A 22951-nucleotide genomic window follows, 5' to 3' on the forward strand; every position below is an offset into this window, starting at 1 on the left:
CTCACAGCGGGATAGCCTTTTGGGGGAGAGGAGCCTTCGGGGGAGGCGGGCGGCAGCTTCGGGGCAGGAGCCTTTTTGCTGCGCGTGCTTGGCGTGGGTGGGTAGCTTGCTGACTCGTGCAGGTTTAGGAAGGAGGGTCGCCTAGTCCAGTTAGCCGTCCGGCTCCACAGCCTTGGCCCGAGAGGCCCTGGACGCGCTCGCACGGTGGGGGAGTGAGCAGCTGGGCGCAGCAGGGCCCGTCAGAATGACCCGGGAACGCGTAGAACACGGAGCCAGATCGCCCACCCCTGGGTAACTTAAGTCCGAATTTCTGGGACTGGCGCCCGAGGGAACGTATTTTTTGAGCGTTCACCAGGCAATTATATGTAGCTCCGTGAACTGCCACTGCCTCCTGATTCGGTAGTACGGACAGTAGTGTCTTAGCTGGCCGGTTCGCTCTGAGCTTTGAAGAGAGGTTAGGCAAACCTTCCTGCACGTAGTAGGTCTTGAGAACGTTTTAGTTACTGCCTCACCCCGCTCTCTTCCCCCCCAGGAGCACAGTCCTACAGCAGCTGGACTGTTCCATGTCCCAGAGCGTATCCTGTAGAAACAGGATTGCAAGACAGCTTTTTAAGTTTTTTGTTTTGTTTTGTTTTTAATAATTTTTCTGTGGAACAGAGTTCATGTTCTGTTCGCCAGATGATGAAACATTAGGGATAAAAGAACATTTATTAATGAATCATAACACTGATCAAATTCATTTTTACATCAAAGGTGTACAATTTAGCCTACTTCTAGCTGCAGTTTTGTTGTCTTCCATCCGTTAAGGAGATCTGGGAAAAAGCAGTCCCAAGAAGGGTGATGTTGATGGTTTCCCGAATTAGTAAACAAACAAAACAAAACAACTTCCCAGCACAGGAACCAACAGTACAAATGAGACAGAGTAGCAGCTACAAGTTATTGGGGTGTGTAGTTCACTTAGGCACGGGAGGGGGGATTTTTCTAGAGCCGCAGGTGCCTGATGAGGTCGTGGCTCGCCGCCTGAAATGCGGGTAGGCCAAATGGAGGTCTGAGTAAAATGCACATTGGATTTCTACAGATACGTTATGGGAAAGAAAGAATGTGAACTAGTTCATTTTATGTGGATGACACGCTGATATGGGAACGTTTTTGAAAATTTAAAATTACGTATGTGGTTCGGATTACGCGTGTTGAATGGTGCTTTTCTGGAGGGTAAGACAATCTTTTTGAAGAAGACCATGGCTTTCACTGAGTAATTGTGAAAGAAGGCAGCCATGTTGTACTTTCCAGGCAGGGCTGCAGATACACTTGCTTTATTTAATTTTTATGAAAGTGGGAGAACACCCCCAAAAGAGTAATACAGAGGACATTTTCAGAAAGCCAAGTTCTAATTCCTGGAACCTTATGTATGTCACATGAACATCACAATAGGTGTTACTAATAATAAATGTACCAAGCTAGCAAGATATTTGACTTAGGTTTAATGAATCTGATTCAAAATGTAAAACATGTAGAACATTTAAGATTTTGGTTGAAAATGTTTAAAATAAGCTCCAACTTTTGTCATTTAATGTCTTGATATAGTATACCTCTTTAGTTTTCCAGTGAGCTAGTAAACTGAAATTTCAGGGAAGCATTACTTCTAATTTTCTATACTTAATTTAAAAACACATTTGTTTTTCATTCCTTTATTTAACAGAAGCCTGCTGGGGCCCAGGGGTATTGCTAAGCAGTGTTGATATTAAGGTGAACACCCAGGCATGGCCCTTACTCTTTTGGAGCTAATGAGTACCAATTCAGAGACAGTGAAAAAGTAGATAACCGTGGCATAGGGTATTTGGCCTTTGAGTGTTTTACCTCTGTAAATGCAACATGTTAATTGTTTAAACCTAGAATTTATAAATTCCTGTCAACGTGTTAATGAAGAGTCTTATTAGGACTTGGCTTTGGGCTTAAAATATATTAATAAAAAATCAAAGTATAATTCATTCATCCATTAATTATGAGAACTTAAAAAAATAGAGTATTTCTTTAACTATAAAGAAAAAGATGAAAAGAATTGTAATAGCATCTTATTTATGATACTTTCTTATAGCCTTTCAGCAATTTTTAGGTTCTAAGGAATTTAATAATAGAAATGTAAAGGAGACATTGATTTATGCCCCTAACGTAGTTTAGAATTGCTGACTTTAAAAAGTTAAATCCATTTTAGCATATTACATAGTTCTTAAATCAATATATTTGAGTCTTTTAGAAAAAAGTTAAACATAGATCTTATCTTAGTTTACTACTGTTGCTGTAACAAATTACCACAGAGTTAGCAGCTCAAAACAACACCAGGGTAGTGTCATGCAGTTCTGTGGTCCGAAGTCCAACTCTGATCTCACTGGGCCAAAATCAAGGCGTCCATAGATCTGTGTTTCTTTCTACAGGGTATAGGGAAGAATTCTTTTTTGTTTGTTTGTTTATTCAGGTTGACGGCATTCAGTTCCTTACTGTGGTAGTATTGGTTCCATGTCAGCTCATCAGCTGAGGGCATGTTCCCAATTTCTACAAGTCATCTATATTTCTTGGGTGTTGGCCTTCTCTCTTCCTCTTCAAAGCCAGCACAGCTGGATTGAGAGCCTTTCATGATTTCTCTTACCTTTTCTTCAGTTGTTTTCTCTCTAATTGCAGTCTTTTAAGAATCTAATTAGATTGGGCCTGCCTAGGTAATCATGGATAATCTCTCCATCTCAGGGTCCATAACCTTAACCATGTCTGCCATGTTCTTTTTGCCATGGTAAGGTAGCATATTTACAGTTTCCAGAGATAAGGGCATGGGCATTTTTAGGGGCCATTATTCTGTCTACTGCAGATCTTAATTGGGGCCATGTGGTATATACAGCATTTCTTACCAGTATTCTTACCAGTTGCAGAGTAGGGAAGTCTGTTACCTAACTTCTCATGGCTATTAAGTGATGAAATGAGGATTTGAACCTGCACAGTCTGGTTTCAGAGACTACTACAACATAGTAAAAATTACTTCTGAACGTCTGTATTTACTAAACACAGTTAGTGATAGAGTGACGGGTTCAGGATTTGGTGTCACAATGTCTGGCTTCAAATTCTGCCTTTACCAGTTACTGGATGACCCTGAACAAGTTACTCAATCTCTGTGGGTTTCACTTAACAATAACCTGAATTAATAATAACATTTGAGTATTAAATGAGGCCCTGTATGTACAATACTTAGAACAGTGTCTTCACAAATAAGCCATTGCTAGCTATAATTATTGGTGGCAATTCAACATTTAAACACAGTAATTAATTGTAAAAAAAGAAATGTTTCTTTTAGGTAATTTCAGTCTCTTCATAAAGTTAGATTTTAAAAATATAATTAAAATTTAAAATAATTTTTTAATTGAATTTTTTCTTTTGGTATACCACAATGCTATCTCCTTTCTCAGGCACTGATTTCTCCCCACTGCAGTATAACATCCATTTTTCTAGCACTGTTACTTTCTAGTGTTATCTGACTGTACACCATTAAGCACTTCGTCCAGATTCTACTTGCCCGGTTAATGTCCAAATGACGTAGAAGTGTAGCAGGACACAAAATCCAAATACTCCCTCTCACCATCTGTCAGCCTAGTGTTTACACAGCCATCATTGCTAACTTGTCACTGTTCTTTTGCTTTTATTCCATGAGGGAGGCCCATGGCGTATCCTGGGCCCCTGGCCACAATGCCATCTAATACCACTCCAAATCCCACCCTCTCTTCTCATAATCTCTGCTGCCATTGCCTTATTTCAAGCTCTCATCATCTCTGCACTTTAATCATTTCCTGACAAATCCATGGCCTCCAGCCTTACCTCCCTTCAGTTTTAATCTCTTCTCTGCTCACCAGAGTGATCTTTCTAAAGTACTAACTCATGTTATTCTGTTACTCTTTTATTTAAACCCTTCAGTGTCTACCCCACACACCAGTTCCTACAAACACTATTCCTTTAGAGTCTCTTAACACCAGTTAGGTGCTTCTACTGTAGCATTTAAGTATCACAATTATTTATTTAAGCACTAGTCTTTCCTTCTAAATCATGAACTCATTGATAGGGATTAAGAGATGGTTTGGGGGGAGCCTGAGTAGCTCAGTAGGTTGGGTGTATGACTCTTGGCTTTGGCTCAGGTCATGATCTCAGGGTTCTGGGATTGAGCCCTGTGTGGGGCTCCACATTCAGTGGAGAGTCTGTCTTCCTCCCAATTTGCTCCCCACCATGCTCCTAAAAAAGAGATGGTTTTGCCTGAATGAATTTATTATATTATTTTGTCATTATCTATTTACATGGATGTCTTCTGTCACTTAAACTGATTTCTTGAAGGGGAGGCTCATTGTTTTATTCATTTCTTTTTACCTCTTTGCCCAAGACAGAGGAGGCGCTTAGTAATTGTTGAATGGATAAAAAGGAAAAATAACTCAGAAAACATACAATTGAAAAAAATTCTGCTTAAGCCTAAAACAGTATATAAAGCAACTTACTGGGAATATATAAGGTTATGATTTTAGAAGAAGCATAACTGGTAGTTAAAAGCATGGACTCTGGAGCCAGAGTACCTAGCTTTGAATTCTGACTCTGCCACTTATTGCAATATGCACTCTTGGGCAAGCTAATGAAGCCTATATCTTCTTTGTAAAACAGGGATGGCAAGAGTAATCATCTCTTAGGGTTAACAGATCAAATGAGTTAATGTTTCTAAAGTATCTATAATAGTGTCTACGACATACTACATATTCTAGAGGTCCTTGTGTATTGTGTTCTAGAGAACACAATAATTTATATTCTCATTGCTTTTGATGATAGCTAATGTCTTTATAACACAGTGATTAAAAAAATAGCCCAGAGTTTTGTGATTGTGATGTTTAGAGATTTTTAACATCTTACATTATACAATGACCATGTATATTCATTGACATCTAGAGAGTACTGTGTATGATTCCTCTCGTGAGTAAGTTACGTATTTCCTCTTTGTATTATTTTTCTATGATCTGCCATGATTTAACAAATTACTACAAACTTATGGCTTAAAAATAACATACATTTATTATCTTATGGTTCTGTGGACCAAAAGTCCAACACTAATCTCACCAGGCTAAGATCAAGTTGTCAGCAGAGTTGCAGTCCTCTGTTGAGACTCGGGTAGAATCCATATTCTTGTTTTGAATCCATTTTCTTGTCTCTTCCAGCTTCTAGGAGGTGTCCACATTCCTTGGCTAGTGGTCCTTTTTCTCCATCTTCAAATCTGTAGTCACACCTCTTTCTCTGACTACAGACAGGGAAGGCTCCCTGTTTTTAAAGATTTCTATGATAAGAATTAGGTCCACATAGATAATCTAGGGCAGTGGCCCATGTCAAGGTTCTTAATTGCATCTGCAAAGTCCTATTTGCCATGTAATTTACTCATGGGTCCTGGGGGATGGGGTTCAGGTAAGGGCATTTTTAGGGACCATTATTCTGCCTACCATACACTTGTGCTGTGAAATGAATTATGGATAAAAGGTACATAGGCTGTGCTTTCTGAAAATGGAAACAATAATAACTAAAATGTGAACAATTGTGTCAGTATCATCATTTATTCCTCTGGTGGTTGGAGAGAACATTATCTGCCTAACATAGTGTTAAGGTACTACAGGGCTCACTGATCAGTGTCTGTTTTTAAGGACTTTTATTAAGGATGAGAGAATAAGCTCATATAGTTGAATATCTGTTAGGAGCTAAGGACTCTACAGTGAATTTCAGATACATCAGTCCTATTCAGTTTTCACAACTTTATAACATGTGGTAGGCAGCCTAAAGATGACCCTCAACAATCCCATCACCAGTATTCTATGACCTTGTGTAATCTTGTCCCTTTCAGTGTGAACTGGACCTGTGGACTATCCCAATAAAACAGAGCAAGACAATAGCAGTAGGATATTATTTCTGGGATTAGGTTACAGAAGACCGTGACCCCTCTTGCTTATACATTCTCTCCCTTTTACTAGCTTGTTTTGATGAGTCAAGCTACAATGTGGTATGTTGCCATATAGAGAGGCTAACATCTCAAGGAACTGAGGTTAACCTCCAGCCAACAGCCAGGTAGTAACCAAGGCCTTTGGTCCAATAGCTTGTGGGAAACTGAATCCAACCAACAACCAAGCATGAAATTAGAAGTGGACCTTCTCTAATAGAGCCTTGAGATCAGAACAGCCCCAGTGAACACCTTGATTGCAGCTTTGTGAGAGATCCAGAGCCAGAGAACACTGCTAAGCCACCCGTCAGATTCCTGACCTATAGAACTTATGAGATAATAAATAGTTTTAAGCCATTAAGTATTGTGGTAATTTGTTATGCATCAATAGATAACTACTACGAAGATATTAATACTGTTTTAGTTATAGATGAGGGAAAAAAAAGACATGATAAGGCAACTTTGCAGGTCTCCCAGTTGTTAGTGAAATAATGATGATGATAGCAATAAAATTAGAATTGATAGTAACTTACATTTATTGAGTACCTACTAGATGTTAGGTACCTTTCAAATCATTCTATGTATAGCATCTTAGGTTATTGCATCAACTCTATGAGATAGGTAATATAATTATCTCATCTTATAAATAATGAAATTAGAGCATGGAGAGGTTAAAGGACGTTCCCAAGATCCCCAGTTAGTGAACATATTGGTAGGATGTGAACCCAGGTTGTATGAGTCTAGAGTTTTCACTCTTAACCACCATAATATAGATCTTCCTCAGCTTAAAACAGTATAGTTCTATCCTCATAAAACCATTGTAAGTTGAAATTATCTTAAGTCAGAGATGCATTTAATACACTTAATCTACCAAACATCATAGTTTCTCCTAGCAGGCCTTAAATGTGTTCAGAACATTTACATTCATAGTTGGGCAAAATCATCCAACACAAAGCCTATTTTATAATGAAGTGTGGATATCTCATATAATTTATTGAATACTGTGTTAGAAGTGAATAACAGAATGTTTGGAGGGGCATAGAATGGTCAAAAACATGTTGACCCTTTACCTTCACGATTGCTTGGCTGACTGGTAGCTGTGGCTTGCTGCTACTACCCAGCATCATGAGAAAGGATTGTACTTTTTATTGCAATTTGAATTTGAAATTGAATTCATTAAGTTCATTTGAAATTGAGTTTATTGAAATTTGAATTCAAAACTCAAAGTACGGTTTCTACTGAATGTTTATTGCTTTTGCATCATCATAAAGTCAAAAAATCATAAGTTGGACTATCATAAGTCAGGAACTGTTTGTAAATTGTTCCTTCAAGATCTGTGTTGTAAGGCAAAAGGATATGCATGTAGCAGGAAGAAAGGATATGCGTGTAGCAGGAAGAAAGCAAGAGCTCCAAGAGTTTACCAGCAGTGAGGTTAATCCTGATCAGAGTATTAGGAAATGCTCAAGTGCTAGGGAGCCATCTGATCTCAGTCCTGAAGGCTGGGTAGGATTTAGGCTTGTGGCTGTTAGAGGAAGAAATATATTAGATGAGCAAAACAGGTGGAAAAGCATGAGACATGAGAAAACACCACCTCACTGTGTCTAGAGCTGGGGCAGGATGAGGAATAGTGAGAGATAAAATTAGAAAGGTAATTTGGAGCCTCGTTATGTAAAAGATTAAGAGTAATTTTTATAAAAAGTTGATCCTAGGGCGCCTGGGTGGCTCAGTGGGTTAAAGCCTCTGCTTTCGGCTCAGGTCATGATCCCAGGGTTCTGGGATCGAGCCCCACATCGGGCTCTCTGCTCAGCAGGGAGCCTGCTTCCCTTCCTCTCTCTCTGCCTGCCTCTCTGCCTACTTATGATCTCTGTCTGTAAAATAAATAAATAAAATCTTAAAAAAAAAAAAAAAGTTGATCCTAGAGTTTTTTGACTAGTAATTTAAATCAACTGCATTTTCGTTTAAACTATACAACAGAACTATTATAGAGATAATATACTAGTGAGTTCAAAATATGGAGAAACTGATTATATGGATTGTATTAAAATATGAAATTTAGTTCCAGTGAAAGGCAAAAGAAAAATAGGAATGCACATGGAACATTTTTTGTGATTAAATTTCTTGGATGTGTTCAGTTTGTATTTAAACTAAAACGGCATGAGTATCAAAATTTGCAAACCTTTTTATTTCCTTGTAAAAACAATACTATTAGTGGTTACATTCAAACCACATTAAGTATTTCACTAAAAGTAGGGCATGTAGAAATAAAAAAAGTCATTATGATTGTATTCTCAATTACCTGGGAGTGGACCTTAAAAACACTACTACAGAGGAAAGTCATATAAAGCAGGGCTGAAAACATTATCCTCTCTTTTTCTCAAAACATCATTCAAATTCACTAGATGGAAATTTAATTTTGTGAGACGTCGGTACTGTTCAAATTTGTTTATGGTGTGAGCTTTCAATTTAGACAATTTATCATTACTTGGAGAGAAACTTTTTCTCTTAAGCCAGATTGAGTTTCCTTTCCAGGGAATAGATGAATCCAGGAAAAATGTTTCCATAGCTCCTACCTAGCCAAAAGCAGTGGCCATGGAGGAACGGACTGCTCATTAAATAATGACAAAAGGAAAATATGTGTTCTCTTTTCCCATAGTCTCTCTGTGTCCTTGACATGTCTCACAATTCTCCAGTCCATAGATTCAAGAAGATTACATTTTGATTCTTAAGTTTTGGGGCTGAACTTTTGTTTCACAACAGTATTAAGCAGGTGATTGCGAATATGAAATATATAGAAAGGCCTGACTTTGATTTGTGTCTGACAGTTGTGTGACCTTTGGATAGTCTCTTAACTGTCACAAACCTCAGTTTCTTAATCTCTCATCTGTTTGACATGTCCTCTAAGATTTCTTTTTGTTTTAATGGATTAGGATTCTTAAGGACAATTCCGTATGACTGCAGTTTCAAGCCAATTCTACACTTAAACATGTGGGCCTCTACGCTGTCTCCATGTATTTTTTGAAGCTATCTTTTCTATGTCTGCAAGTTTTCCGCAATAACATAATTACATCCATAAGAGAGGCTAAGTCCTAAATTCTTAGCCTCACCCCAATTTGGCTCCTCTTCTTGTTATTTTTGATCTTATAATTTAGGGGAGGATACTCCCTCCACCTCTCAGGCAGACAAATTCTGCACCAGCCCTAGAGGAATAAGCCTGAAGTCATTTCCTTATAAAATCTCTCCCTTTTCTACATGTATTTAAGCATTTGTACTGTATATCTTACTGCTATAACAGAGGAAGTTAGAGAGGAGAAGAAAAAAAAAATATGGCAATTATTCAACTGACACCATTAAACTTTGCAACCTCAGCATTCAAGGCATCGCTTCATCCCCAGCCCAGGTCCCAACCCTGGAGGATTGCAGTGACTCTTCGGGGCAGGGAATTTCTTCAAAAAGAAGCCTTGGAAACCATGATAAGGTGTTTCAAACAAGAGCTATTGGCTCATTACATCAGAGGTTCAGGACTAGTCTGCAGTCAATATTCTTGTGTGCCTCCAAAATGCAGGAAGTAGAATAAAGATTTATATAGGTGCATGGGGATTTCATATGATTTCTGAACAGCCTGGGAAGCATCCAGAAGTCTTGATTCTCTTGAGTTTATGAATTAGTGCCTTGTTTCTCCTGTAACTCATTTTAGAAGGATCTAATAACTAAACATTTCTCCTCATTATCTCTGGGTCATAGATTCCCCTGAAAGTTGGATAAGGTAACGCTGTCAGGTTAAAAGAAGGGGCCTGGAGTTAAGGAGACCTGATCGCTTGTGCTCACATTCTCTGCTGAGCTGAGTGCCCCTGGGAAAATGACAGAACTCCTGAGGGCCTTTGTACTGCATGTGAAAATGAAGAGTATGGGCTGGGTAAGTTTTGAGAACCTTTCCAGTTCTAAATTTACACCATTCTAAGAGTAAGTTGCCACTTGCCTATAGATACTTTGGATTAGACCCAGATCCTGAGGTGAGTGAATGTCAAAGGGTGGTGTGCTTAGCTAGGCTTTGACATTATCCAGAGTTGTAGAGGCACAGCCTTAATCCACTTCGATTCCAGAAACTTCTGAGGAGAAAAGTAGCACTGAGAATTGACAAGCAAGTTAGACCTGAAATTGCTATACCATCTCTAAGTGTTTTGTTTCATAGTATTCAACTTATGGAGATTTAATAAATTCACAGTGTTCTTTTTAGCCATTATTATAGAAAGAAAGTATAAAATCTCTGATTTCTATATTCCTTTCAAATTCTATCATTTAAAAATTATCTTTGTTATAAAATCTTACTAAGTTTAACTAATCCAATGACAGTCAATGAAATGAGATTTTTACTGCTTGTATGACACTAAATCACTGCGGAAGGATAAAAACACTTATGTGAAAGTGCTTACATACTAGGAGAGGAGAAAAGCACTAAGAAATGAACACGTGAACAACAATAAAAGAATCAAATGCCCAGGACATTTTGCAGGAGAATGGGATTAACCTAAAAGGGAAAAGGCATGCTTTGGTTTTTTTAATAAAATATTTTTTGTGAGTACTTTGTCAAATTAAAGATTATTTTACTTAGAATCGGGTTGAAACCTTTCTTTTCCCAGCATGCAAAACTCTCTTTAAAGATAAATGTTGCAGTGGTATTTTTAATTATTGAGGCTGGGCACTTGTTTCCTCTTTACATTCACGTACTTCCAAAGGGATTTGGAACATGGAAGAGTTCCATAGCTGTTTAGAGAAATGGGGACTTAGGTCTCTCTAATTACAAACATTACTTCCCAGTTGTAGCTAAGTTCAGGCTCTATTCTCTATAGTACTGAACCTTCCAAGTTGTGTTACATCAATATAATGTATGATCTGTGTGTTCTGGAACATCCAAACTTTGGTGAGTCTCTAGGATACACGAAGGCCAGTTTGTTTCGGCTAGCTTTGCTGTGAATTATTTTTCTTTTTTCTGTGTGGTTAGGGATTAGTGAATTACCAAATAAACATTTAACTTAGGAAATAAAATTTCATAAATTTCTCCTCCTTCCCAAGCAATTGTAGCTTAAACACGATGTAGCAATAGCGTAGTCTGCATGTCTACAGGCTGACTACCCGAAGTCGTGCCTGAACACTACCCACAAGCTTAAAATGACCAGAAACTGCTCATTTTGTGGTAATGATGATATCATGATGGATTTCTGCTCACCTATCAAAATTTTATGCCATATCCAAATAGGTTTAAGTAATATTAGCGAAGGAAAATATTTCTGAGGTATAATTTTTAAAAATAATGCTAATGTTTAACACAATACTTATTTATAATGAAGTGTAAGCGGCTCATATTTCTGCTTAAGGTTATGCTATTTCCCTGTATTTTGTGAAATAATATTAGTAGCTAATATTTATATTAGTAGTGTCTGTATGCCAGGCACTATTCGAAGTGTTTTATATATATTAGATCACTTAATATCTACAACTTTGTGTAGCAGACGTTGTTATAATCACAATCCCATTTTACAGATGAAGAAAATGAGGCACAGAGATTAAGTAAATTGTCCCTGATCATAAAGGCAACAGGTCAGGATTTGCACTAGTTTCTCCAACTCAGGTATATGTGTTCTTAATTACTATGAAATGCTTCCTCCCAGCAGATGAACCTGTACATCAGCTGGGAGCCACATGCGGGGACTTGAGCACCTGCAGCCAGAACCTGCTTTTCACTTAATGACTCCATAATAAATAAGTGAAGTGGGGAGAGGCTAAATAACTAGCTGGTGACCAAGGTTGGCTCCTTGATTTGCAGCGCTCAGTTCAAAATGAAAATATGGGGCCTCTTTTTCAAAAAGTAGGGGGTAAATGTATTATTAAAGTTACTAAAATGTAAAGGTTTTCCCTTCATTGTCTCTATTGTCATGGTATTTTTAATTCGCCCTTTAATGTTGTTCTAAGTAAGGAAAATTTAAGGTTTAAATTATTAGCATTGATTTTGCCATTTGTCTTTACATTGCGCAATGTCTATTTTAAATGCAAATATAAGAGCATTTGGCTTATATGTGAAATCACCAAAACTGTAGCTTTTCTTGTAGCTTATAACTGAATATCTTTTCTTTTCTGTATCAGAACAGTGGAAACTGCACAAAACTAACTCAACTGTTCTTATATCACTATTGACATACACACATTTTCTAATATGCTCTACTTCTGATTTATTGGTGACTAAAGAAGCTCTGAAAGGAGAAGGAAATGTGGGTCGTCCTGTTTTTTCTTTGCTTCTGTGTCATCATTTTTAATATAAAGTAGTTCACTAATACAGGGAGCTAACATAAGAAAGAATATGATAAAGTTTCCTGACTGTTCATATTTTTAAAAACACCATTGTTTTCTCTCTGTGTTTGAAGGAATTCTGGTTGGAATAGAAAGCATAGCCTCTTGGGATTATTGGTGTCCTTGCTCACTCAGTTGTAGACACAGCACACTTACTGTGCGCTTGATTTGAGTCTCTTCAGCTTATTATGTGGTATCCTTGAATTCCTGTGCTCATGGACCTCATGAATACACATCGAGATTGGGAGGTAAGAAACAAAACAGGCTGACATGCATTTTACTTTGTCTCCTCTGCTCACATGTGTGTTCCATTGTCCAACTGGACTTTACTTACAAAACAAGTTCAAATATGAAATAACTGAGAGTTTCATGGTTAAAATAGAAGAGCCCTTCTGAGTGCAAGGCCCTGCATAAGTCACATGCCTATGAAGCTGGCTTTGCTTTGGGCCATTACATGAGATGGAAACCGGACTAAACTGAAATCATCCTTCTAATCAGCCACAAATGTCCCAAATATTGCACTAAAGATATAAGTCACTGGCATGGGAGGGTTAGGTATGGCCACAGATGACCAAAACAGGGCAGCCAAGCCTGCAAAGACAGTGGAGAGGCACCTGAGTGGCTCAGTCAGTTAAGCTTCTGACTCTTGGTTTCAGTTCAGGTCATGATCTCATGGGTCATGAGACTGAGCACTGCGTCAGGCTCCCCACTTGCTTGAAGAATCTCTCCCTCTGCCCCACCCCTATTTATTTGTGCACTCTCTCTCTCTCTGTCTTTCTCATAAATAAATCTTAAAAGAAAAAAAAAAAAAGACAGTGGAGTTGGCTGGCTACTGCCATATTGAAATGAAGCTGTGGAGAATAAGGACGACAGAAGTTTGCCCGCTATTTTTTAATGGTTAATGACTGAATGTGAAAATTAGGGAGCTTGAGTGGTTTTCGCAGTTTTTAAAGGCAGGTACAGTCAAATGGCTGGGAGGAGAACTAATTCTGAGAGTTACAGAGGGGTTGGACATTCAGCCAAGGTAGATCTGTTAGGGGAAGCTCAAAGGCCTAGTAGGGAACACGTGGGGATCCTGAGAAGTGGTACAGAGAACTCTGGATATGCCTGAGGATGCTGAATTTATGGTCCCTCGGAACCCTCTAGATGTGTGGAGGTGACCAGCATTCCCTTCCATAGAAAGGGCTGGCACTTGAGCTAGGCTGGAAGATGCTTCTTGTGCCCTGTTCAGATTTACCCTCATCACTGTCCCTGGCTGCCAGACCAATAAGTAGGGATGGGATTTTTTTAAGGGTGCATGGTCAAGGGGTCAGGGGCACTTTCTTGGGAAATAAGGATGACCACCATAGCAAAGACCCTAGGCATGAGACAGTGTGCTACTGTGGTGGCTCCTAGAACCCTAGAAAAATAATGGACAATTCTCAGTAAGTTAGGAATGCCTGAGTTGGCCTGGAAGATGGTAGAGAAAGGGGTCAGAAATGCTTTAGAGAGGTGGGCATGTTGGAGTGGGTATATTAGGCAAGGCCAGAAAATCCACCATGAGATTGGGTTCCGTGGGAGGGTGGAGAGGACATACCATTCACCAAAGTCATCAGGCATGTGCTGGTGAGAAAGATATAGGCCAGTAATGATGCTAGCTGGTCACAGAGCTCTGCTCACTTCATGAGTTGATGTACTATGGGGCTCATCAGTAGTAGAGGCCAGGTGGTGGCACCAGAAGCCAGCAGACCACAATTATTTTAAAATCTGGCAAGGTCATCAGGAGTTGGAAAGATGGCAAATAAAGCATGTGTCCCCAAGGGCAAATGATAGTGCTGCCTAACATCAGTAAGTAAGAAAGAGAGAAAGAGAGGGAGAAAGGAAAAGGGTGGGGGAAGAGAAAAGAGCAAGAGGCTGGAAATAGTCCTGCACAATAAGAAACTAAGATCCCTTGCTCAGTTCTCAGAGACAGTCCATTTTCAGGTCTGGAACCCACTGACTAAACAAGTGTCCAGGTCCCTAAGAGGAAGGGCTCTTCAACCCCAAGAAAAGTGTATACCATGGCAATTCTCCTATCCTTACCCAAAGAGACTTAAACAGTCTTTTATCTGGGTAAGAGTACACTGGGGAAAGGGGCATAACAAGATTTATGAGGACTATTGGACTCAGGATCTGAGATGACATTGATATCCAGAGACCAATGGGTCCTCTTGGTCTCCTGTTAGAGTGGGGCTATGGGGACCAGGTAATAGCAAATGAAGTGAATAAATAGTAAATAAAGTCCTGACTAAAATTCAGCTCACAGTGCGTCCACTTGTTCCATGGACCCAATGGTCATTTCCCCAGGCCTGAATGCAAATCAGAATCGATATATACTTGGAATGAGATTAACTGCCACATTGGGTCCCTGGCCTGCGGAGTAAGTGATATTATAATGGGGAAGGCCAAATGGAAACCTCTAAAACTAATCCCCTCTAACTCCCAGCCAAGATAGAAAATCAAAACAGTGTTTTATCCCAGTGGGAATGATGGAGATTAGTGTCACTATTAAAGACCTAGATGATGCAGGGGTGGTGGTCTCTATTATATCTCAAGTTATTTGCCCAGTCTGGCCCCTGCAGAGACCAGATGGATCCAGGAAAATGGCTATCAACTACTGTAGGCCTAACCAAGTAGTAATCCCAATTGAAGCTGTCGTTGCCAGATATGGTGTTGTTGCTAAAATAGTTCAATTAAGACCATTGACTTGTAAAATGCATTATTTTTCATTCCATTTATAAAAGGGGGCCAGAAACAGTTCACATTCATATGGGACAAATGACAATATTCATATATGGAAAATGGAAGAAAAAAGACCAAGCTTGAATTATGAGTGGGTTGACTGGGAAATGCCAACTCCCTCATGGCTTTGTTAGACTTTGCTTACACTGCTTAGCAGTCTAGAACATTTCCCAGTGTTTTCTCTTTTTCCCTTTCAGGCATGGACATACTTGTATCATGGTCTGATGGCTTTCTCAGCTGCATCTTGCTCTCTCTTTTCATATAGGATTTTTCCCTAGTAAGATTGTTCCCTGTTTAATCCTCCCTTTGCATCCAGAGGAACTAGACCAACATAGCCCTCTACCATGGGAGAACAGATATGTTATATGATTAATTTCCAGTTTTCTACTATTTTTCATGACCCTTATTAGTTCTTTCCCCTTCCATCTGCGTAATCCTCCTTGACTGCACTTGCAGAAGGCATTGGAGACTATGCCTTCTCTGAGGACTGACTGATTTTTCTCAGCCTCCGCTTTTGGCTTCTGAATGATAGGAGATCAATGGACATAGTAACAAATCGTCACAATCCTCCTTGAGTCCAGGCTGGTGACAACACAACTTTCATAAAAACATAGCTTGCGGAGCGCCTGGGTGGCTCAGTGGGTTAAGCCGCCGCCTTCAGCTCAGGTCATGATCTCAGGGTCCTGGGATCAAGTCCCGCATCGGGCTCTCTGCTCAGCAGGGAGCCTGCTTCCCTTCCTCTCTCTCTGCCTGCCTCTCCGTCTACTTGTGATTTCTCTCTGTCAAATAAATAAATAAAATCTTAAAAAAACAAAACAAAAAAAACATAGCTTGCATCTTTAATTCTGCTTAACTTGATTTACCAATAGTCACACCCATGATTTTTTTTTGAGACATTTCTCTTTCCCTAGGCTCAACTGCTGGTAACTTAAGTGTACATTCATTTAGGGGAGAGCCACTTCTTTTGATGTCTTTCTTCAAGGCATTTTGACCACCTGAAAGATTTTTCTTTATTCTGCCGTAGGGCATTTGCTCACACAATCCCATGTGGACCCTCATCCTTCTTGTTTTACATTTTCTAGTTCTCACACTCCTTTTAGCCTTCACCTCCTACTTGCAATATTGTTACTAGATCATTTTGAAATGTTAGAAATACCATGTTGCGGAAAATCCTGTTCATTAGACATTCAGACAATTGCTGGGTTCCATGTCTTTATTCTTCCTCTCATGCATTTTCAAAACTTCTATAAGCTGTTTTATTATCTAGGTTAGCTCCTCACTTTTGCCTATTTGTCTTGCTTCTCTTTGCTAGAAATTCACTCATGTTTTTGTTGTTGTTTTCATTTCTGTGACAACACATAGAAAAGAGGTGCAAGGACCAGCCCTGGGACGCTCCAACGTTTAAGAATCAGGGAGAAGAGGAGAATCCAGTTGAGAACGAGGAGGAGAAACCAAGGAAGGAGGAGAAAAAGCAAGAAAAGGGTTTCTAGGTGGAAACTAGCAAGTGCGCTCAATGTTGTTGAAAAGTCAAGCTGGATGTAGCCTGAGAATTGACTACTTGCTTGAACCACAAGGGTCATTGGTGACCTGGGCTAAAGCACTTTTGGTGGAGTGATAAGGTTGAACTCTAATTACGATGGACTCAAGAGGAACAGAATCTATGTCTTATGTTTCATTATGTAAAGAAATCTCTCACTTCCTCTGTGTTTCTTCATTTCTGCATTTCTGCCAACCCCCTCAATTGGGATAAACCAAACCAGTATCTTTATCCAGAGTATCTTTACTTCTCAGAAAGTGGGAGAATGGGAATAATTATACGTATTTTAGTACTTTGTCCCCATCTCATCCATTGGTCTGGTCTGTTTGTAGAATCCCTGAAATTGTCCCTGTATTTTACCTTACCACTTGGCATGAAGGCTCCCTAAGTAGTTTTAGTGATAGTAACAGTTTGTCTTATCCTTTCAATTTGAAGTGCTTGTTTTCCTGTTATATCAAATGGCTGCTCAGTGAGTATTCAAGGTACAGAAATGATCAGGTTTCATTTCAAGCTAGCTGGATAAAGAATATAGTTGGCTGGGCAGCAGCTGGGTTCTAGCCTTGATTCTGAAATAATTGTGTGATTCAGTGAAGGTTCTTAGTTGTAAGAAAATCTGGGCAGGTCACTTATGAAAATTTAATCTCTAAAAAGAGAAAGCCTTTAAAATTTCTTTAGATCCAAAAAAAAAAAAATTTCTTTAGATCCATAAAAGTCTATGCCTTACTGCTCTCAATTCTTCACACATTTTTTAATCAACTTATTTTCCCCAAATATCTGAAGGGGTAGATGATATTATTCATGCTTTAGAGAACAGAATAGGAAACAGAAGCTAAGAGAGTCTAGGTGGTTTGCCATGTTTTAAAGTTGATAAGAGAGGGAACAATTTAGGATTGCAGGCCATGAAGCCAAGTGGCCTCGGTTTGAGTCCTGGCTCTGTAACTTACTAGCTGTGTGACCTTGGCCAGTGATGTAAGTCCTGAGACTCAGTTCCTGTACTGCAAAATGGGGCTAAGGCCAATATTTGAGTTACGAATTATTGGAACAATATCTGTGATAATCCAGGTAAAGGGCATTATGCCAAAGGGCATAATCCTCATCATGTAGTATGTTTTTGATGAGTGCTAAGTCATAATAAAATGCACTTTCTTTATCGGGCTTGGCACTTGGCATCTGAAGCAAATACCGATTACCTGTCTAGTCTTTCAAATCCCATTTTTATTTTAGAATTCTAGTTATGGGATGATATGACAAACTGTAACTGTTTTTTTCCCCTTAGGAACAAATTAGTATAAGAGTAAGAGGAATTTTATCATTTTCTATCAATTTCCAATATCAAAATTGACAAATCAAGGCAGGCCAAATTTGAAAATGTGTGGAGAGGAAGATCACCACTAAATCACCTCATTTATTTTCTCTCTCAAAAATATATTTTTTAAAACAGCAGGATAAAAAAAGAAAATTGTATTAGAAAAAGGGCTGTTACCCTACCACATTTCCTCAGTGATTGATTGTATTTTCTCCCAGGAATTGAAGAAAAGGAGAAGAGAACATGAGGGTTGATTGCATCAAAAGTGTGACACGAATAAAAGAATCAAGAAATCACATATGTCTGCATAGAAGTCAACTAATAAATCAAAAGCATGTTCTTAGCTAAGTCGATGTTTCTTTGAAACAGCATATGGCGCAATTCCAATGTACTCTATATTCAGCTACCTAACAGGCTGTCTTGTTGCTTTCAACTAGTGAAAAATCTAGCAGCACAAATGTTTATAAGGCTGGTAAAACATTTTAACTTTATTTTATGCCCTGATTAGCTATTACTGGCCTGATGATTACACTGTAAAACCTAAAATCATAAATGGAGAAAATAACCTGTTGGCAGGAATGAACACTAATTGTTACAACGTCCTATATTAAATGTGTTCATAGTTTCTTTTTAGCAGTTATTTTGATGTAAAATTTAACAAGTTTCTTTCATCACATATCAAGTCTGTATTTTTTAAAAATTGTGGATTTAAATTTTTGCATCATTTTCAGTTGAGAGCCATAAAATTAACATATGTCATTATAATTTTAATCTAATAAAATTCTCATAACAGTATCATGTCCTAGTCAGGAAAGAAAAAAGTTAACTTTTAATAATGTTGTGATGACTGCATATTACTAGAAAAGATAAGTAAATCTCAATATAATTGAAGAAAACTAGTTCACATGGATTTTTAAACTTTCAAATACTAAAAAGTCTATGAGTATGTGAAGATTACTGTAGGTGGATATAACTTTGTAGCAAGGGAGAAACTTGTTAGACTAGAATTAATTGACAAGGGTAGGAGGAATTTGTTTCAGTAGATCATTATTCTCTCTTTTTTTCAGAATTATACTTAATTGCCATTATATTACAATGTCAGCGTTAGTCAATGTCAAATCTGAAAACTATATTCCACCCCCATACATCTCTTGACCAAAAAATACAACCACTCATGTTTGTCGGGCACTGATACCAAGTAATAGAAGAATTCTAGAGGAAATTACTGAGTGCTATATTTTATCAGATCCAAAAGGAGGGGAGGGTAGGGGGTATCAATGCAAAAATTTTGGAATAGAACAGTCATAAAAAAGACACTGGTATAATATTTTAACCAATTCTTTTACTCTCTTTACTTGTATAAATTAGCAAGTTATTCTGAATTAATACCAGCCTTTTATTTCCAATAACCACACTCAACAGCATCCATGGAGTTGGTGAGAAGTAATGGTGCCCTCCTTCCTACATGTGGAGATTCTTAAATGTTCTGAGAGGGCCTGGAGCTACTTTGCTGGGATTCTGAAATCCAGGTCCCCTTGCTTGTTGCTTCCTTCCATTAACTCTACTTATTATTTCCCAAGGCCAATAATTCTGTATTTATTGTCTATTCATAGCACATAATATTTCATATGAGCCTAATGCTATCAGTGGCTATAAAACAAATAATGGAAATGCTAGGCTAAGAATCCAGGTGGTCAGATGTTTATGGGATTGGGTATACACTGCAAAAGTATAGTGAGTGTTTTAGTTGTGTGATTTTTCTGTTTCTGACCCCCCAATGAAATAATGGAAGAAAATAAAAAAGGAAATGGTGTTAGTGAAGTGTTTCTTTTCTGTTAGACACTTGGCACACACTATCTCAATCATTTTTCTGCTGGTTCAGGCCCAGGACCAATTCTGTTCATAGTTGAGAAATATTAATGGGCTTTGGGACAGTGATTTGTTGACTCAGCGTCAGGCCTAAGGAAGGTCTTACCCCTTGCTTATGCCCCAGTTGCAATAGGTGGTGTCATCAAGCCTTTGACCAAAATGTGACCTTTGTGCATCTCCTACTTAATTTCTGCATGATTTGCTCTTCTCCCTGAATCTTACCCAATTTTTACCTACCACCAGACTCCTAGATGCCTTTGCAACCTTTCCTGTTTGTTTACTCATCCAGACTTCTTACTGCTTATAGCTGGACCCCACTGACGATTATACTTTCCCTGCAGGAGAAGGGGCTCTATTCTGGCATCTTCTTGCCATTAATAGCCTGCCTGACTGCTTAGATTTCTCTATTCACTATATTCTCCAATATACCACATGTGGATTCAGAATTACTCCCTTTTCCTACTTTGGGGTCCATCCCCAGTTGCTTTCTTTTTTTAGTCAGGTTGCCTGGTTTTACTCTTCGATTTTTTTTCCGTGTGCTCTGATTCTTTGATTATGGGAAACAGGTAGAGAAGTATGGGCAGAGGGACTGGAAACATGGCAGCCGTAAGAAATCTTAACTTTGGAGCCGTCTCTGCTTTGGAACTGGCCTGAATAGATTCTTCTATCCTCTCTTCTTTTCTAATTGTATGGAGAAGAGATTCGCAAAGTCTTGATTAATTTGAAGCTAGTTTGTATGTCAGCTCACAGGTAGTGATTTTAGCAGCTATTTTGAGTTTATCCACATGTCAGTAGCTGTAATTGCAAACTTCTTTCTTGTTAATTCCTGGAGTTGCCTCTCTTCCCCTGCTGTGAAATTTTGTCCCTCTCCAAAACAGAACACTTTTTTTTTTTCCTGATGTGCCAAGCATACTCATTAATTTCTCACTTAGTGATGATTCATTAATCATGGGAGGGCATATGAGCTGCAGTAAAAGCAACTCCTTTAATTTAATTTAATTTACAAACATTTATTGAGCGTTTAATGTGCAAAGCAAAGCGCTAAGCATGAGACCCAAAGAGACCCAGTTTGGGTGATATGTAAATTATTTTTTCATTGGAATAAGTGTTTAATAAACTTTTCTGAATCAAATCTAATTAGTATATATTTTATTATAGTTTCAAGTTTAGATAATAAGTTCTAACATAAACTAGTAATAAAGATAAAGAACCATACTTAGATTGTTTCTATAGAGAATGAATAACTTCCATTTAAGTAACTTAGCTACAATTCATATTCTCATGAAAGCAGTGCCAAATCAAAAATTAAGCTCTGCAAAATACCACTGGTTATGCTTTCTTTCTGTATTCTCTTTTCTGTCAATTCTACTATGAAGGAATAATACAGTGTAAGAATCAGGGAAATGGTTCCAGAAGGAATGCTATTTGATCAAAACTAGGATAGAGTGTGAGAGTCACTTTGTGTCTTCAGGTCATAGAATCATGGAATATTAGAACAAAGACCAAAGGATTAAGTTCATATCAATCATTAGGTAAGGAGGCTCACACCCAGGGGGAAAACGTGATTTGTCCTAGATTGACCAACTAGTTGGAATTAGAAACCAGCTTTGGATCTAACTCTGAAGGACTAGCTATGGCCTTTTGAACAGTAAGATACAGAAAACAATTCAGGTTTGGAAATTTATTGTTCGTGGCATTAATAAGTGGGCAGATTGCAATTAATGGTTGATCTGTGGGTACCAGTGGTTTTAGTTTAGTTGTTGAATTGTCTCTCTTCCTTCATCTCCAGAATCATCTTCTCTCTTTGGTGGACATTTTTCCTCCTATGGGAACAGCCCTCATTCATGCTAATGGTAAAGAGGTTCCTAAGACCACAGAAGCAGGTGTTCCTGGCTTATCAACTTAACAAAAAACCTGAAAACAAAACCATTTCTTTGTATACCATGTAGGTCACTGAGCCAAAACGTTTAGGGAATCATGATTGGCCAGGCATGGCTCACATGTCCACTCTCTTTGGCCAGGGCAACCCATCTCCTATAGAATAAGGGCAATGCTGGAAAATTGTCTGTATAGACACAAACAATGGGGGCTTTGTAGCCCACGATATTAGGAAAAAACCTAAAGGGGGCACCTGGGTGGCTCAGTTGTTTAAGCAACTGCCTTTGGCTTAGGTCATGATCCTAGAGTTCCAGGATCAAGTCCCATATATAGGGCTCCCTGCTCATCAGGGAGTCTACTTCTCCCTCTGATCTCTCCTCTCTCAAGCTCTCTCTCTCTCCCTCTCTCAAATAAACACATCCTAAAACAGAAAAAAAAAAAAGAAAGAAAGGAAGGAAGAAAGGAAGGAAAGAAGGAAGAGGGGAAGAAAGAAGAAAACTGAAAGGGAATTTTTAAAAGGCTCATATAATTAAAAGAAAACAGATATAGTTGAAAGCTGGTTTTATAATTTTGGAGCGTTGCAAGAAATCCGATACTGATTAAGACATTAGTTGCTATTTCAGATCTTATTGCAAATGTTGAATACCTTTTTTTTTTTTTTTAAGATTTTATTTATTTATTTGTCAGAGAGAGCACAAGCAGGCAGAGTGGCAGGCAGAGGCAGAGAGAGAAGGAGAGTCCCTGCTGGACGAGGAGCCCGATGCAGGACTCCATCCCAGGACCCTGGGATCATGACCTGAGCCGAAGGCAGCAGCTTAACCAACTGAGCCACCCAGGCATCCCAAATGTTGAGTAATTTTTATCAGCATAGTATATGCTCCCTTTTTGGTAACTCTCCCTCTGTGATGCAGACGTACCCACAGTTAATCAGCACACCTAACTTTTACATTCTCTCTTCGTTCCACCAACTGCAGTACTCCAGGTAAACAGTGGAGAAAAGTCTTATGAAAGAAGTTCAGGGTCCGTTATTGTTCATATTGATTGATTCTTTGATAATGCTAATGTTTATTTTTAAAAAATATTATTTACTTATTTATTTGACAGAGAGAGAGAGAGAGAGAGAGAGACAGCAAGAGAGGAACACAAGGAGGGGCAAGGGGGAGGGAGAAGCAGGCTTCTTGCTGAGCAGGAGCCTGACGCAGGCTCTATCCCAGGACCCCGGGATCATGACCTGAGCCGAAGGCAATGCTTAATGACTGAGCCACCCAGG

The 22951-nt window shown here is 38.7% G+C and overlaps 1 long non-coding RNA gene across 2 annotated transcripts; it reads left to right on the top strand.

The window, feature by feature from the left end:
- The first annotated feature begins 297 nt into the window (after window positions 1-297).
- Window positions 298-17297, top strand: LOC116575127. Of its 2 annotated transcripts, none has more exons than XR_004279619.1 (4): window positions 298-1212; window positions 9731-9902; window positions 12406-12579; window positions 16454-17297. It is a non-coding gene; the product is annotated as an uncharacterized LOC116575127 (long non-coding RNA). The 2 variants fall into 2 exon arrangements; XR_004279620.1 differs by having other exon boundaries at window positions 298-454.
- Window positions 17298-22951: the final 5654 nt, after the last annotated feature.

The sequence above is a fragment of the Mustela erminea genome, chromosome 16 (assembly GCF_009829155.1).
Source record: "Mustela erminea isolate mMusErm1 chromosome 16, mMusErm1.Pri, whole genome shotgun sequence".
In the NCBI taxonomy this organism is placed as follows: domain Eukaryota; kingdom Metazoa; phylum Chordata; class Mammalia; order Carnivora; family Mustelidae; genus Mustela; species Mustela erminea.